Source organism: Oryx dammah, unplaced genomic scaffold, assembly GCF_014754425.2.
Source record: "Oryx dammah isolate SB20612 unplaced genomic scaffold, SCBI_Odam_1.1 HiC_scaffold_26, whole genome shotgun sequence".
Taxonomy (NCBI): domain Eukaryota; kingdom Metazoa; phylum Chordata; class Mammalia; order Artiodactyla; family Bovidae; genus Oryx; species Oryx dammah.
Genome location: NW_024070210.1, coordinates 59,070,181 through 59,088,242, shown reverse-complemented (window position 1 = coordinate 59,088,242; position 18,062 = coordinate 59,070,181). Strand labels below are relative to the sequence as shown.

General features: G+C 34.9%; 1 protein-coding gene across 2 annotated transcripts in view; it reads left to right on the top strand.

Annotated features, from left to right (window-relative positions):
- ATL1 (atlastin GTPase 1) overlaps positions 1–18,062 on the top strand; it is a 74,831-nt gene that overhangs the window by 8,577 nt on the left and 48,192 nt on the right. The window lies entirely within an intron of this gene.

Genomic DNA, 18,062 nt, shown 5'->3' with positions numbered 1-18,062 from the left:
TCACTGTAGATGGTGATTGCAGCCATGAAATTAAAAGACACTTACTCCTTGGAAGAAAAGTTAGGACTAACCTAGAAAGCATATTCAAAAGCAGAGACATTACTTTGTCAACAAAGGTCCGTCTAATGAAGGCTATGGTTTTTCCAGTGGTCATGTATGGATGTGAGAGTTGGACTATAAAGAAAGCTGAGCACCGAAGAATTGATGCTTTTTAACTGTGGTGTTGGAGAAGACTCTTGAGAGTCCCCTGGACTGCAAGGAGATCCAACCAGTCCATCCTAAAGGAGATCAGTCCTGGGTGTTCATTGGAAGGACTGATGTTGAAGCTGAAACTCCAATACTTTAGCCACCTGATGCGAAGAGCTGACTCATTTGAAAAGACCCTGATGTTGGGAAAGATTGAGGGCAGGAGGAGAAGGGGATGACTGAGGATGAGATGGTTAGATGGCATCACTGACTCGATGGACATGAGTTTGGGTAAATTCTGGAAGTTGGTGATGGACAGGGAGGCCTGGTGTGCTGAGGTTCATGGGGTCACAAAGAGTCGGATACGACTCAGTGACTGAACTGAACTGAAATGATAAGGAAGAATTTACTTCTGTCATATTGCTATTTGGTTTCTATATGCCTGATATCACTTTTTGTTCTTTATTTTTAGCTTTTGGTGTTCACGTTTTTTGGAAAGCCCCATTGGAATTTTTTACATTAAAATTGCATCCAATTTGTAGATTAATTTGATAGAATCAAGATTTTTTACTATATTAAATATTCCCATCCATGGCATATTTCTTCATTTATTTAACTTTTGTTTCTTGATGTATTGCCGTAGTTTTAAAACTTTACTTGAAGGGCTTGCTTGTCATTTGTTATTATAGTTTTATTCTTTTATTTTTTGTCATTATGAATTTTCCCCTACTATAATCATCACTCAGTATCTGTGAGGGATTGGTTCCAGGAGCGTCTGCAGAAGCCAAAATCCACAGATGCTCAAGTCCCATAGTCTGCCTTTCATATTTGTGGGTTCTGCTTAGACACAGTCAGCCAACCTTGAATTGTAAAGATAGCACATGATTCACAGTTGGTTGAATCCATGGATGAAGAGCTTCCCAGTATGGAGAGCCAACTGTGCACTCATTGAAAAAAACCCATGTAGAAGTAGACCTGCACAGTTCAAACCTGTGTTGTTCAAGTATCAATTGTGTGTGTGTGTGTGTGTGTGTGTGTGTGTGTGTGTGTGTGTATGGCTATTAATAGTATATAAGATACAATCGATCTTTACATATTCATCTTATATCTAGCAATCTTGCTAAACTTTCATATTAGTTCAACTAAATTGCCTTTTGATTTTTTAGGATTTCGTACAGAAAAAACCTATCATTTGCGGTTGTTATTGCGTCATTCATTCCTTTTTAATCTTTGTCTTTTATGTATATTTCTTGTCTTAATCAGATTAAGAATGTTCTCCTTTATTCCTAAGGAATATTTTTAAGAAATCATCACTGGATATTGAATTATAATCACTACTTTTCTGTAATTATTGAGATAATCATATGACTTTTATTCTTTAATTTTTTAATATGTTTAATTAAAAGATCTTCTTTGTTGAACTGATCTTGCATTCCTGGAATAAACCCAAATTAGGCACATTGTGTTACCTTTTTTAATATATTGCTGGATTTGCTAATCTTTTAATGTTATTTCCACACGTTTACAACTAATTTTCTTTTTTTATTCTTTCCTCGTCTGCTTTGGTATCAAGGTTATAGTAACTTTATAAAATGAGAAGGGGAAATTTTTTCCTTTTCTTTTTGATTCTCTGGAAGCATTTATATGAGATTGGTGGTTTAGGGTGGTAGTTTAGTCGCTAAGTTGTGTCCAATTCTTGCAACCCCATGGACTGTAGCCTGCAAGGTTCCTCTTGTCCATGGGATTTCCCCAGCAAGAATAATGGAGTTGATTGCCATTTCCTTCTCCATAGGATTTTCCCGATTGAACCCTGGTCTCCTGTATTGCAGGCAGATTCTTTACAAACTAAGCTGCCAGGAAAGCCTGTATGAGATTAGAATGAACCAGTTTAGGAAAACTAGTCTATTAAACCATCTGGACCTGCTGTCTTCTTTATAGTAAGATTTTGAACTATTGATTCAACTTCCATATTGGTTATAGAACAAATAAAACTTTGTTTGTTCTTGAGTCAGATTTAATAATTTGCATTTTTCTTGGAATCTGTCCATTTTGGCAACTTGCATGAGGTTGTTTTTAATTCTCTGTTATTTTCCCTGCTTAATTTTAATCTGTTATTTTCCTCATTGTATTTTTTGTTGTTAATTTCTCCTTTTTTCTTTTTATATTTACCTAGTTTTTGTGCATCTCTCTCAATTCCTTCTTGTACTTTCTTTGATTTCATTCTGTATTCTCTCTTTAGCTTAACAAGTTGGATACTAAGCTCATTTATTTTGAGCTTGTCTTCTTTTTCTAATGTATGCATTTAGGGCTATAGATTTTCGCTAAATATAAATTTTGCTGTATCCTACATATATTGAGATACAGTAGATTCATTTTCAATCAGTTTGAAGTATTTTAAATGTTCACAGTGATTTCTTTCTTTACCTATGAATATATAGAAAGTACATTTTTGTTATTAATTTCAAACTTAATTTTATTCTAGTCAGAGTATATGTTGTACAGTAGCACCACTTTCTATGGTGATAGTAACATTCTGTTGGGTTGGCCCCAAAGTTTCTTCAGTTTAAAGTAAAAATAAAAGACAAATTTTTCATTTTCACCAAGAACTTTATTGAAGTTTTGTTCCACTGCCTTCTGCCATTTTTCAGGCAGTTTCATAATTCTCTTCCTAAAACATTTTTTGAGCAAAGAACCAATCTAGGTGATTTTTATGGTCTTCTGAGAAATTGAACGTTTTTCCACAAAGAGAATTTTGTAAAGACCAAAATAAATGGACATCCACAGGTGCAATGTCTGATGAATATGGTGGATGAATCAGAACTTCCCAGCCAAGCTGTAACAGTTTTTGCCTGGTCATCAAAGAAATCTGTGATCTTACATTGTACTGATGGAAGATTATGTGTTTTCTGTTGACTAATTCCAGATACTTTTCGTCACGTGCTGCTTTCAGCAGGTGTAAATGGGAGCAGCCCTTGTTGGAATTAATCTTTTGGTTTTCCGAAAGGTCCGTATAGTCAAGACTATGGTCTTTCCAGTAGTCCTGTATGGTTGGGAGAGCTGGACCATAAAGAAGGCAGAGTGCCAAAGCATTGATGCTTTCAAACTGTGGTGCTGGAGAAGACTCTTGTGAGTCCCTTGGACAGCAATGAGATCAAACCAGTCAATCTTAAAGGAAATCAACCCTGAATACTCATTGGAAGGTCTGGAGCTGAAGCTCCAGTACTTTGGCCACCTGATGCGATCAGTTGACTCATTGGAAAAGACCTGGTTGCTGGGAAAGATTGAAGGCAGAAGGAGAAGAGGGTGACAGAGGGTGAGATGGTTGGAAGGCATCACTGATGCAATGGACATGAACTTGGGCAAACTCTAGGAGACGGTGAGGGACAGGGAAGCTTGGCATACTGCAGTCCATGGGATCGCAGAGAGTCAGACATGACTTGGCAACTGAACAACAGCAGTAAAGAGCTTGTAATAGAGGACTCCCTTCCAATTCCACCATATACACAACATGACCTTGGATGAAGACTGGCCTTTTCTGTGGTTGGTGGTAGTTCATTTCACTTGCCCCACAATCTCTTCCATTCCACATGATTGTTCAGTATCCACTTTTCATTGCATGTCACAATTTAAAAACAGAACTTTTCATTATGTTTTAGTAGAGAATTACATGAGGCAATATGGTCAAGAAGATTTTTGCTTAACTCGTGGAACCCAAACATCAAAGTGAGTAACATAACATAACCAAGCTGGTGCAAATGATTTTCAGCACTTGATTTGGATATTTTGAGTGTGTCAGCTATCTCCCAAGTGGTATGATTGATTGTTCTCAATTTATATCTTGATTCATTTGTTGTCAAATTGTTGATGCCCATCTGAAGAGAAATCTCCAGCACAAAAACATATTTGATCAGTCACAGCACCTTCTCTGTATACTGCACAAATCTTTTTTTGCATTTCAGTTTTGTTTTTACCTTTCTTATAACAATAAAGCAAGATATGCTAAAAAACTGCTTTTTTCTTCCATCTTCAGTATTAAAATGGCTACACAAAAATTCACCAATTTTGATTTTGTTTAAATGCACACTGATATGACTACTATCATAATACAGCCTAACAAAATTGTCTTGAATGAAGTTAAAGACAAGTGCTACTAGAGCTGTCTTACAGAAAAAAAACAAACAGATCTTTTGGCCAGCCCAATATATCTGTACTATCCAATGTGGTAACTTCTAGCCATATGTGTCTTTTGAGCATTTAAAGTATGGCCAGTGAGAATAAGAACCACACACTTTGTTTTTATTTAATTTTAATTAATTTAACTTAAACAGTCATATGTGATTAGTGGCTGCAATATTGGGCATTTTGGATTCATAGAATAGCTGGTTGTGAACTTTGTTGAAACTTGTTTTTTGTCCTACTACATGTTTAATTTTTAGAAATATTCCTTGTAAGTTTGAATAGCACTTTTTGTTTACAAATTGTTGATGCAGTGTGCTATGTATGTTGATTAGCTCAGGCTTGTTAAATGTATTGCTTATATCTTCCAAAGTCTTAACTGATTTCTGGACTGCTTGATCTACCAGATACTGATATCTGATAGGTACTTTAAAATTATGAAAGATGTTTTAAGCCGTGCCGGTAGATTTGTCAATTTTCTCTTAATATTCCCTTAAGCTTTGTTTATGGATCTTGAGCTAAGTTGTTAGGTGCACACAAATGTGGAGTTGTTACATCTTCCTGATGAATTGAGCCTTTTATTTTTATATAGTGAACTTCTTTCTCCTGATTAATACTTTTTGCCCAAAGGCTATTTTGTCTGATATTAATATAGATCTTCATATGTCTTTTGCTGATTTAGTTTATGGGCCTACTGAGCAGGAGTGGCTGGAGTAGGAGGCTGGCTGACATTCACAAAATGAGTCAGTCACTTTGTCCATCTGATTTTTGAGAACCTCCTCTAACAGTAAATGCCCTTTTTTGAGCATTCACATGGGACCAAATATTCTTATACTCCATGCCCATTCCAAAGGTCCAGGCATATATTTCTTCAAAGTACCTTCAAAATGTTGGCAACTCTCTGTGTGAATTGGTGCAGTTCTGTTCCTTTGACATATGCTGCAAGCCTCACAGGCACTCTGCTCACATATCTGTCCACTCTGTTAGAAGATAGTAAAAGGTTTCTTCTTCACTCTTGCCTCCAGATGTCATGAGTGCCTTTCATGGGCAAAATCTAAACCAGAATCCGACTAAGAACAAATTGTAAGAATTGTAGCACTATAGTTTCCACACTTCCAGTGTCTGCCATATAGAGAAGAGCTTAGAATGGTGGAGATAGACCTGAGCGTGACACGGATGATGTTCAGCAGAAGGAGTAACCACCCATTTTCAAAATAGCTGACTCAGAGATGATTAAAGGGTGAGACAGTTCCTTAGAAACCACATAGTAAAACTGCATGTGGATTTGTTTGTTTTCTTTCATTGGAATTAACACTTCCCATCTGCTTTTTTCCTTAAAATATGTGAACATATTTTCTCATGATTAGGTATTTTTCTATAACATGCTTTCAGATGGCTCCATATTCTGCAGAGTATAGCTGTGGCATAATTTATTTACAATACCCTAGAGTTAGACATTTAGATTGTTTCCAATTTTTTGTTAAATAAAATAATGCTGTAATGAACCTTTATGTAGATAAATACATATGCACAATCCTGACATTAATTTCCTTAGGATAAATTCCTAGAAATTGAATTGTTTCACTAAAGGGTATGTATAGTTTTTAGTGTTTTTTAATGTTCTTAATTCTGAGTGTATATATTTTTTAACCATTGCAAGTTATAAAGGCAGAATGTTTATCTCTTTTTATTTTCGTTTCTTCAGTTACTGAGAAGACTGAACTTTTCCCCCTATGTCTATTAACCATTCATTTTTCTTTTTTGTTGTCGTTCAGTCTCTAAGTCGTGTCTGACTCTGCAACCCCATGAACTGCAGCATGCCAGGCTTCCCTGTCCTTCACTATCTCCTGGAGTTTGCTCAAACTCATGTCCACTGAGTCAGTGAGGCCATCCAACTGTCTCATCCTCTGTCACCCCTTTCTCCTTTTGCCTTCAGTCTTTCCCATCAGCAGGGTCTTTTCCAATGAGTTCATTCTTCACATCAGGTGGCCAAAGTATTGAAGCTTCAGCTTCAGCACCAGTCCTTCCAATAAATATTCAGGGTTGATTTCCTTTAGGATTGAAGTCTTTTCATGTACATACATGAATATATGAAATATATGTGTATATATACTTTATATATATGTATACATAAAATGCCCTAATCATGATGGCATTGTTCTTCTAGAGACATTACTGTTTATGGAATGCTTTTGGGTTCAGTAAAAATAAACAGCCTGCTAAATAATTTGTTTCATCGAAGCTCTGAAGTTGCATGAGCTGCATTATTCCTTGTAACCTCATCCTCAAATGTGTTGTTAATAGCAGAACAGTTCGAGAATCTGCATAGTAGTGTTTTGTGGTCTGTTATGTGTAACCATCTCATTGTAACTTAAATCTCTACTCTTGCTGAAACAATCTTAAAATTCATTTTATGAGTTAATTTGTTTTTGTTTCTTCAACTCCATTTGTCCCTTTCTGAGTAAATATCCTTTGGCTATGTTTTTGGAAGTCAGTCTCAGGTGCTCATTCAAATGTTTTCTCTGTCATTCTTCAGCTTCTACTGTTTGAAAAGATTTAATAGTTTAAGAAGAAGCAATACTTCCTTTTAATTTCAGTTGCCAAGAGACAGTTTCCTAGGTGCTATGTCTTTTCTCTATAAAAGCTTCAATATACTCAGAGTTAGTCATCTTTCGGGGTTTGATTTTTGCTGGAGAGATGAAGTATAGAGTTTACAATTAAAATTAGAAATACACACCACAGCATTTTCAGTATATTGAAATGATTATTCTCTATAAGTTTTTGAAGTTCCTTTTCAACATATCTTAATTCAGTAGCTGAGTGGCCAGCTTCCATTGATTTAAAACATCACATAGAACAGAAAAGTCCCTAAAACCCCTTTACTGAGTATAAGATTCAATATGTAAAAAGGTGAAATGATACATATTTTTTGGTTCTCTCCTTGTAAGCTGTACATTTGTATTATTCATAGTAAATGCTGATTCCCATCTGATTTGCTTCTGACCTGTTTTCTGCCTTTTAAAGATTTACATAGTGCTCTGAATGGAAACTAAGCTTAGTTTAGCAAAACATATTTGAGAGGGTTAAAATCTGGTGCTAAAGAGACTTGGCATATATTCCAGAGGACTTTTGAATTCCTTCAGAACAAGGATAATATTTATTGCTTAGATAAAATATAGTTGTGAATAATAAATCAAGCATAAAACTGTTGTTCTTGCTTATACTATATATTCTAATATCTTTGGTTATTTTCTATCAAATTCATAAAAATGTTTATCAAGTACCTACTATGTAAGCTTCTGTTACAAGTTTTTATAAAACGTAAGACAATCTCTGCTCTCCAGATATTTTCAATCTGTTTTCAATTTTGACCTCTTTTTTTCTTTCACAGAAACTTAAGTTTTTCTAAACAGTTTTTAAAATATTTTGAGACATAATTCATATGCCATACAATTCACTTGTTTAAAGATGTGTAATTCAGTGGTTTTTTAGCGTATCCAGAGCTGTGCCTTCATTACCACAATTTTAGAACATTTCATTAGCCCCCAAAAGAAAATTTGTACCTCTTAGACATCACCCCCTAATCTGCTTCCACTCCTAGGCAACCAGTAAACCACTTTCTGTCTCTGTAGATTTGCCTCTTCTGGACACTTCATATAAACGGAATCATAGAGTATGTAGTCCTTTGTGACTGGCTTCCTTCATTTAACATTGTGTTTTCAAGATTCATCCATGTTTTAGCCTTTTTTATTGGTGAATAATATTTCATTGTATGGGTATCCACACTTTTTGGATCCATTTATCAGTTGGTAGACATCTGGGTTGTAGCCTATCTGAATAGTTTTATATGTAGATGTTGATTACCATTAATATATATATCTAGATTGTACAGTAGGTTTCAGCTAGGAAGTCTTTAACTTTAGATGAGATACAAACTAATGATTATGTATTTATGACTACACAAATTCATTTCTATTAATAACAAGATATTCCTGTATTTTTAAAAGTTTCCTAACCAAAAAGGAATATTTTATATGGCAATTGGCTTACATTGTAATGAGACATTTTCCTGTAAACTGCCTCAATATTTTAAAGTCACAACTCAGATATTTATTTTATTTTACGGCATGCTTACATCATACTTAATATATAATCTCCTTCCTCTTCAGTAAGCCTACGGGTAGCTCTTCAAAGACCTTGGACATCTAAACTACAAGTTCAAAGTTATATATCACATCCACACCTACACGTTAGAGAGGATAATCACGTACAAACATCCACTGATGCCTTTTCTCTTTCTCTCACCCCCAATATCCACTCTGTCCAAGATCCTTTCAGATCTTAACTTGTCTTATTTTGCATAATCTGGCCCTTCATACCTTCCCAAGCTGCTGCCGATAGCTATACACTCTTTGCTGTCCCTCAAACATGCCAAACACACTCTCCTGCACACTTTTTACCCCAAATGATACCATACTATACAGTACCCACTGTTTTATACCTTGAATTGTTTTTTCATAATATACATTGGCAACTGTTTCAAATGAGTTTCTTTATTCTTTATAACTACCTTATACTTCATAGACAAATGAATCATAGTTTATTAATTAGTCCCATGTTGATGGTGATTAACATTGCTTCTGGTATTTTGAATATGTATAGTCTGTCTGCAGGATGAACTCTTTGAAATGGCATTGCTGGGTCAAGGAGAATGTATATTTGCATTTTTGATAATTATGTGCCAAATTGCTGCCTGAAGATGCTATATCCATTTAAATTCCCACCTGCAGTATCTGAGAATATAGATTCACATCCCAGTTAATGAAAGGAATTATCTCTGAACTTTATAAATCTATTATATAAAAATGTATCAATATGTTTTTCACTTTTCATTTGCATGAGAATGAATCTCTTGATGAAAGTGAAAGAGGAGAGTGAAAAAGTTGGCTTAAAGCTCAACATTCAGAAAACTAAGATGATGGCATCTGGTCCCATCACTTTATGGCAAATGAGTGGCTGACTTTATTTTTCTGGGCTCCAAAATTACTGCAGATGGTGATTGCAGCCATGAAATTAAAAGACACTTGTTCCTTGAAAGGAAAGTTATGACCAACCTAGACAGCATATTAAAAAGCAGAGACATTACCTTGCCAACAAAGGCTGTGTCAAGGCTGTGGTTTTTCCAGTGGTCATGTATGAATGTGAGAGTTGGACTGTAAAGAAGGCTGAGCACCGAAGAATTGATGCTTTTGAACTGTGGTGTTGGAGAAAACTCTTGAGAGTCCCTTGGACTGCAAGGAGATTCAACCAGTCCATCTTAAAGGAGATTGGTCCTGGGTGTTCATTGGAAGGACTGATGGTGAAGCTGAAACTCCAATACTTTGGCCACCTGATGTGAAGAGCTGACTCATTTGAAAAGACCCTGATGCTGGGAAAGATGGAGGGCAGGAGGAGAAGGGGACAACAGAGGATGAGATGGTTGGATGGCATCACCGACTTGATGGACATGGGTTTGGGTGGACTCCGGGAGTTGGTGATGGACAGGGAAGCCCAGTGTGCTGCTATTCATGGGGTTGCAAAGAGTTGGACAAGACTGAGCGACTGAACTGAACTGAACTGAATATCTTTTCATATGTGTGGAATCATTTGATATTGTGGTTTTTGTTATTTGCTTGTTTGTATCCTTTGTCTGCTTTTCCAATTTCACATTTAAATCTAAGATTTATTTGGAATTGATTTTTATTTATGGTGAGAGTTAGAGTTGAAGGTTCATTTTTCCCCCCTTATATGAATATCCAGTTGAATTAGCATCATTTATTGAAGATCATACTTTCTTCATTTATTGCAGTTGCACATTGTTTTAAGTCAGCTGCTTGTGTATTTGTGGGTCTGTTTCTGAAATCTCTGGTCTTCTCTATTTGTTTACTTGTTTATCCTTGTCACAGTATCACTCTGCCTTGATTATTGTAAGTTTTAAGTATCTGTTGGTGTCTGTTAGTGTAAATTCCCCAACTTTGTTTGTCTTTAAGGTTGTCTTTGTGTTTTTGGCTCTTAGCCTATCCATATGAGCTAGTTAATCTTCATAAAAAGGATTTGTACAAGAAAGAAATAAGCTTGTTAATCAACTAGAAAGATTGCTGAGAATTTGATCAGTATTATAACCAATCAAAGAATCCAGGAGAGCATTGACACATTTATTACAGAGACCCTTCTAATCTGAGAACACATCTATACCTCTTTCAGTAATGTTTTATATTTTTCTGTACAAGTCTTAAATATCTTTCATTAGATTTCAATGGTACATTAGAGTCAGCTCATACTAGATTTTAAGAGCTGACCAGGTGCATCTTTTCCCAGCTCCACACTCAGTGAGTCACTCTGGTAGATTGAATTGGGTCATAGTGGTAGTATTTATAGCACAGAAATTGGCAAATGCTACAAATCAGGACTTTTCCACACCCACCTACCTCTAAGAGCTGATTGTTAAATATTTACCAGCACATATATTACTAGATGTATCAGGTTTAATAATGATATGTAAATAGAGTTTGATTGTTTAAAAAAGTATAATATACAGTAAAATTCAAGGTATAATGTACAGTAAAATTTATTCATATATTTTCCTTAGTTAAGTGTTAGTTCAAGTCTTTTTCCTATTTTCAGTTGGGTTATTTCTTCATTATCATTGAGTTTTGAAAGTCCTTTATGAATTCTATGAGTTTTTTTTAATCAGATATATGATATGCAAATATTTTCTCCAAGTCCATGGCTTGTCTTTTCATTTTCTAAATAATATCTTTTGAAAAGCAGACATTCTTAATTAATGAAGTCTGGTTTATAATTTTTTCTTTTATGGATGCTATGGTCTGGATATTTGTATCTCCCCAAAATTCATATGTCGAAAACCTAAAGCCCAGTGAAATGGTATTAGAAAGTAGGGCCTTTGAGAGGTGATGAGGAAATGAGGGTGGAGCCTTATGAATGGATTTAATGCTCTTAGAAAAGAGATCGCACAGAACTCTGCAGTCTTTCCCATCATGTGAGGATACAATGAGAAATATGTAACTTGGTAAAAGGTCCTTATCTGACCACGCTGGCACTCTAATCTCGGACTTCCAGCCTGCAGAACTATGAAAAAAAAATTTGTTATATATAAGCTAGCCAATCTGTGGTAGTTTGTTGTAGCAGCCTAAAGAGACTAAAACTATGGGTCATGCTTTGGGAATCGTATCTAAGAAATCATTGCCAAATACAAGGTCGTAAATCTTTTCTTTTATATTTTCTTCCAAAAATTTAATAGTTTTGGATTTACCTTAAGGATAGTGATCCATTTTGAGTTAATATTTTGTGTAGAGTGTAATATATCTAGGTTTACTTTCTACATTTAGATATCCTGTTCCATTGCCATTTGTTGTGAAGACTGTTCTTTCTCCATTGAATTACCTTAGCATCTTTGTCACAAATCAGTTGAACATCCTAGAGAAATTAAAACATGTACACATACCAACTTGTACATAAAGTTTATAACAGCATTATTCATTATAGCCAAAAGTGGAAACAACCTAAATGACTATCAACTAATGAATGGATAAACAAAGTATAGTATATTCACACAGTGGAATATTATTTGACCATAAAAAATGAAGTACTGACATGTACTGGATAAACCTTGAAAATATTATGCTAAATCAAGAAAAGCCACCAAAGATCACATCACCTACTGTATGATTCCATTTATATGAAATGTCCAAAATAGGCAAATCTTTGATACACTTATGGTTGCCTGGGGCTGGAGGTAGGTAAGGAAGAATGGAGATGACTGCTAAAGGATGTGGGTATTTGGGAGGTGACCACAATGTTATAAAACTAATCATGGTGATAGTTTGCACAATTATTAAAAACCATCAAATTGATTATTTACTTTAAATGGATAAATTATATGTATGCAAATTATATTCCAGTTAAACTATTACAAAAAGTTAATTGACCAAGAACAAGTATATTTGTGAGTGCTTTTCTAAATTTCATTTTGTAACTTTTTGCTGCAAGTATATAACATATAAGAAATCAACTTCATATCCAGAAACTTTGCTAAATTTATTATCTATATATTCTTTTGGATTCTCTGCATACATAATCATGTCATCTGTAGATAATGATATTAGATTTCTTGTTCTCCCGCCCTTTTATCTTTGGTGAATTATCTCATCTGTTGTACTGGCTGATACTTTCAGTGTAATGCTAATTAGAAGTAGTCATCCATGACAGATCCCTAATTTCAGAGAAATCTTCATTATTTCAAAACTAAGTATAATATTAGCTATACCTATAGATACCATTGATCAGATTAGAGAATTTTCCTTCTATTCCTAATTTGTTGAGTTTCTTTTCAATCAGAAATAAGTGTTACATTTTTATACTTGTTTTTATGAATCTGTTGAAATTATTTTCCTTTTTACTTAATATAGCCAGTTGCTTGCCTTTGAATGTTAAGCTAACCTTGAATTTCTTTAATAAATAAATACCATGTAGTTGTGATATGTTAGATTTTTTTATTGTCTCTGGAGTTGAATTGCTATGTATTTTTAGAACTTTTTGAGTTTAATCTTTAAGAGACACTGGCTTATAATTTTCCTTTTAAAAATATTCTTGGCACGTTTTGGTATGATAGTTTTGCTGAAAACACAAAACAAATTGCGAATGGTATTTTTGTTCTCTGGAAGAGTTTGTGTAAAATGCCTATTATTTCTTTCTCTAAATATTTGGAAAAAATTTACCATGGAAGCTCACCAGCTAAGCCTGGAGTTTTATTTTGTTTTGTTTTTGCATGAAGATTTTAAAATATGAATTTAGCAAATTTTCCAGATATAAGATTATTCATAGTTTGTATTTATTCTTGTGTAGTTTTTAAAATAAATGATGTTATTTCTTATTTATTTCATTAAAACTATCAAATTATTAACAAAAATTATTCATAATATTCTCATATTATTTTTAAATATAATGTAAGATCTGTGTGATATCTTTTTTAATATCTGATAGTGATAATCTGTGGGAATTTTTCTTTTTTCTTTGACTGGTCTGAGATTATTGAATTAATCTTGATTTTCTAGTTTATTGATTTCTGATACTATCTTTATTTTTTCTTACCTTTTCTTTGCATTTAGTTTGCCATTCTTTTTCACCTTGAGATGGATATTAGATTATGATTTTTCAAACATTTTTCTACTAAATACATTCCAGGTATAAATTTCCTCTAAGCAAGATTCTAACGTCATATTTTCTCTCAGTTCAGTTCAGTCGCTCAGTTGTGTCTGACTCTCTGCGACCCCATGAATCACAGCACACCAGGCCTCCCTGTCCATCACCAACTCCCGGAGTTCACTCAGACTCACGTCCATCAAGTCAGTAGTGCCGTCCAGCCATCTCATCCTCTGTCGTCCCCTTCTCCTCCTGCCCCCAATCCCTCCCAGCATCAGAGTCTTTTCCAATGAGTCAACTCTTCGCATGAGGTGGCCAAAGTACTGGAGCTTCAGCTTCAGTATCATTCCTTCCAAAGAAATCCCAGGGTTGATCTCCTTCAGAATGGACTGGTTGGATCTCCTTGCAGTCCAAGGGACTCTCAAGCATCTTCTCCAACACCACAGTTCAAAAGCATCAATTCTTCGGCCTTCAGCCTTCTTCAGAGTCCAACTCTCACATCCATACATGACCACAGGAAAAACCATAGCCTTGGCTAGATGGACCTTAGTTGGTAAAGTAATGTCTCTGCTTTTGAATATGCTATCTAGGTTGGTCATAACTTTTCTTCCAAGGAATAAGCGTCTTTTAATTTCATGGCTGCAATCACCATCTACAGTGATTTTGGAGCCCCCCAAAATAAAGTCTGACACTGTTTCCACTGTTTCCCCATCCATTTGCCATGAAGTGATAGGACCGGATGCCATGATCTTCATTTTCTGAATGTTGAGCTTTAAGCCAACTTTTCCACTCTCCTCTTTCACTTTCATCAAGAGGCTCTGTAGTTCCTCTTCACTTTCTGCCATAAGGGTGGTGTCATCTGCATATCTGAGGTTATTGATATTTCTCCCGGCAATCCTGATTCCAGCTTGTGCTTCTTCCACTCTACTTCTATATAAATAAGATATTACACACTAACATATTGATTTTAATGTTCATATGGAAAGGATCAAACTAGCCACAACCAATAATAATTAGAAACTAGGAGGAGTTTGCCCACTATTTATAGTGACTTTTCATAAAGCTGTTTTGATTAAGACACTGTAGGGTTGCTGCATCAGTTTTCAGATAGACGATTTGATAAACGGATTAAAACACTCAGTAGATCATTTAGTGTACAACATTTTCTAATTTATTATGATTTCATCTTTTATTCGTAGGTTATTTAGAAATTTACTGCTAATTTCCAGACATTTAGGAATTTTCTAAATATCCTCTTGTTACTGATTTCTATTTTAATTTCTCTATTGTCAGGAAACATATATTATTTTAATACTTTGAAGCTTGCTGAGATCTGATTTATGAACTGGTACATGGTCTATTTGGTAATTGCCCCATAGGAACTTTAAAAAATGCATGATTCTGCAATTATTAGATATCAAATTTGGTCAGGTTGGCTAATGATACAGTTCACATCTTTGACTTTTTTGATATAGTGTCTGAATTTTTAGACAATGGAGAAAAATTCCTAGAAGTATATAATGTACCAAAAGTTTCTCAAGAAGAAATAAAAAGCTTTATTACTACTAATATAATTATAGCATCATAAGTATTAATGAAATTGAGATAGCAGTTACAAATTAATCTCACAAAGAAAATGCTAGACCCAGATAGTTTTATAGGCAAGTCCTATCAAAATGTCATAAAACTATTTAATCCTTTATTACTCTTTCTGAAGATAGAAAAAGAAGAATTTGCTAATTCATTTTGTAAAGCCAATGTAACTTTGTTAATAAACCAATCAAAGACAAAATGAGAAAGGAAAGTCATAGACTCAACTCATTTATGAATCAGTTCAGTTCAGTCACATCTGACTTTTTACGACCCCATGGACTGCAGCACTCCAGGCTTCCCTGTCTATCACCAACTTCCAGAGTTTGCTCAAATTCATTTATAAATATAGCTGTATAAATCTGAAACAAATTTAGCAACCTGTATCTAATAGTGTATAATTAATATTCTGCACCCTGAAAATATTAGGTTTATACAAAAGTGAAAAGTTATATTACTCACTACATGGCAACCTGCTCCAATATTCTTGCCTAGAGAATTCCATGGACAGAGGAGCCTGGTGGGCCACAGTCCATGGGATCACAAAGAGTCAGACACAACTAAGTGACTTAGGTAGGTAATAGATTAAAGAGGAAAAACCATATGGTCATCTCAATAGCTTCAGAGAAGACACTTGATAAAATTCATTTTTCCATTTATGATTTTTAAAAATCAATAGTAAACTAGAAGTAGAAGAGAACTTCCTTAACCTGATAGCATAAAATGTATCTATCAGACCACATCAATTAGAACCAATGTGACCTCAGATATTGGAGACATTTGCATTAAAATCAGAAGTTGTGCCCACTAAAATCAACCTGGGAATCTAATCCCAAATTGACAATTATTATGTGAACGCTAGTATGTATGATCTTAGAAAAGTTATTTAAGCCATCTCCTAATTTCCTCATGTATCAAAAATACAGATAATAATAAATAACTTGCTGGAGTATTGAAATAAATAAATAACACAAGAAAGCATCTGTGGTAGATTGCCTCATATACGAATTTTTACCTGTTTTTCTTGGGCAAGGCCAGTTACATATTTGGCTCTAGTTTCCTAAGTCTGTAATAATACTTCATATACTAATACATATACCAGCCAGGGTTCTAAGTGTATTACATGTGTATATTAATTCACAACAACTTTATGAGGTAGACACAAAGAGGTAGACACAAAGAGGTTACACAACTTGCCTAAGGTTTCTCAGCTAAGAAATGGGGAGGTCTTCATTGGAATCTTGGCCATCTGGTTCCAGAGCCTGTGTTTTTAACCACTACACTATACTGCCTTTCTAAAGAAAGGGGTTGTAAGTTGTATCAGTTATTTATTGCCTGTTATGTTGCATAATAAATGGTGATAAAACCTCAGGGGCATAGAAGAATGGCATTTATTGATCACATGTTGAAATTGTTGTTAGGCAAATCTGTTCATCTTGACTGGGCTTCCTCATGTGGCTGGGGGTTGACTTGCTGGGGGCCCTGGCTGGAACTGGGCAGTATGCCTCTGCTTCAAGTGTCTCTCATCCTGCAGCAGACTAGTCTAAAGATATTCTCATGATGAACAGCAGAGGTGAAAGAGCAAAATGGAAACACACAAGTGCTCTTTCAAGCCTCTGCTGCGTCATGTCTCACATCCTCTGCTGTGTCATAAAACAAATCACTTAGCTAACCCCAGAGTCAAAGTGGGAGGACATTATGAAGCTACGTTAAAAAGGCTACGGATCTAAGAATATATCACTTGACACATTGAAGTTGTTTTATAATATACTACAAATGCCAAAGTCTAGGGTTCAGAAATCCTTATATATTAGGGATGATTTCTAAAATAGGGCCTTTGTCAGCAATAGCGTTTTTGACAATTAAATACAAGACTCTGAAAACACACATGCATGCACACATATACACAAACACACATAAATTTATAGAAAATAGGCAGAAACTTCTTCCAGGAATATTTAGTTCAACGTACAATCCCAAGGTAGTGGTAGTGATGATGATCATACCTGACCTTTATGAGCTTGCTGTGTGCCCAGCCTTGTTCTCAACACTTCACATGTAGTAACTCCCTTCATCTTTCCAACAACTCTATTAATAGATACTATTAATAGTACCTGTTCTGTTTTACAGATGAAGAAACTAAGAGATTTAGTCATTTCCCAGAGTCACCCACCTTGTTTATAAGATCTCCACACAAAGTTAACTTTCAAAAGCTTTTTATTTTTTGATTGAATTATATCCAGACCACTTTGCCATGGATTTGAAGGGCTTCTATAATCTGGCCCTACCCAATTTAATTATCTGTAACTTCTATTGCTACAAAGTATAATTTTAGAATATGTAATTCTGAGTTCCTCTGTGTATTTCTTCCTACAGGTGTTCAGCTTTAAAAAGTGTTACGAGAATCCTTAATGAATAATTAAACTTATTTCTAAGGGATGAAGTGTAAACTAAAGCTATTTTATTCTTTTGCTCCAAAAATAGAGGCCTTTGCTTTGATTTTTTTTTTCTCACTCAATAAACAGAGATCTCTGCACTGATTTAGAGCTTTCTTAAAAATAAAATTCTATTTAATTTGGCCACTTGATGAGAAAGACGAGCTGTAAATCTTTCTGAGATACAATGTAAGTGACAGCATATATGTCACTAAAAGGAGTATTTCTAATTCCACTGTAGAAAGTGAAGAGGAACTAAAGAGCCTCTTATGAGGGCGAAAGAGGAGACTGAAACAGCTGGCTTGAAATTCAGCCTTTAAAAAACTGAGATCATGGCATCCAGTCTCATCGCTTCATGGCAGATAGAAGGGTGAAAAATGGAAGCAGTGACAGATTTTATTTTCTTGGTCTCCAAAATCACTGTGAACAGTGACTACAGTCATGAAATTAAAAGATATGCCTTGCAAGGAAAGC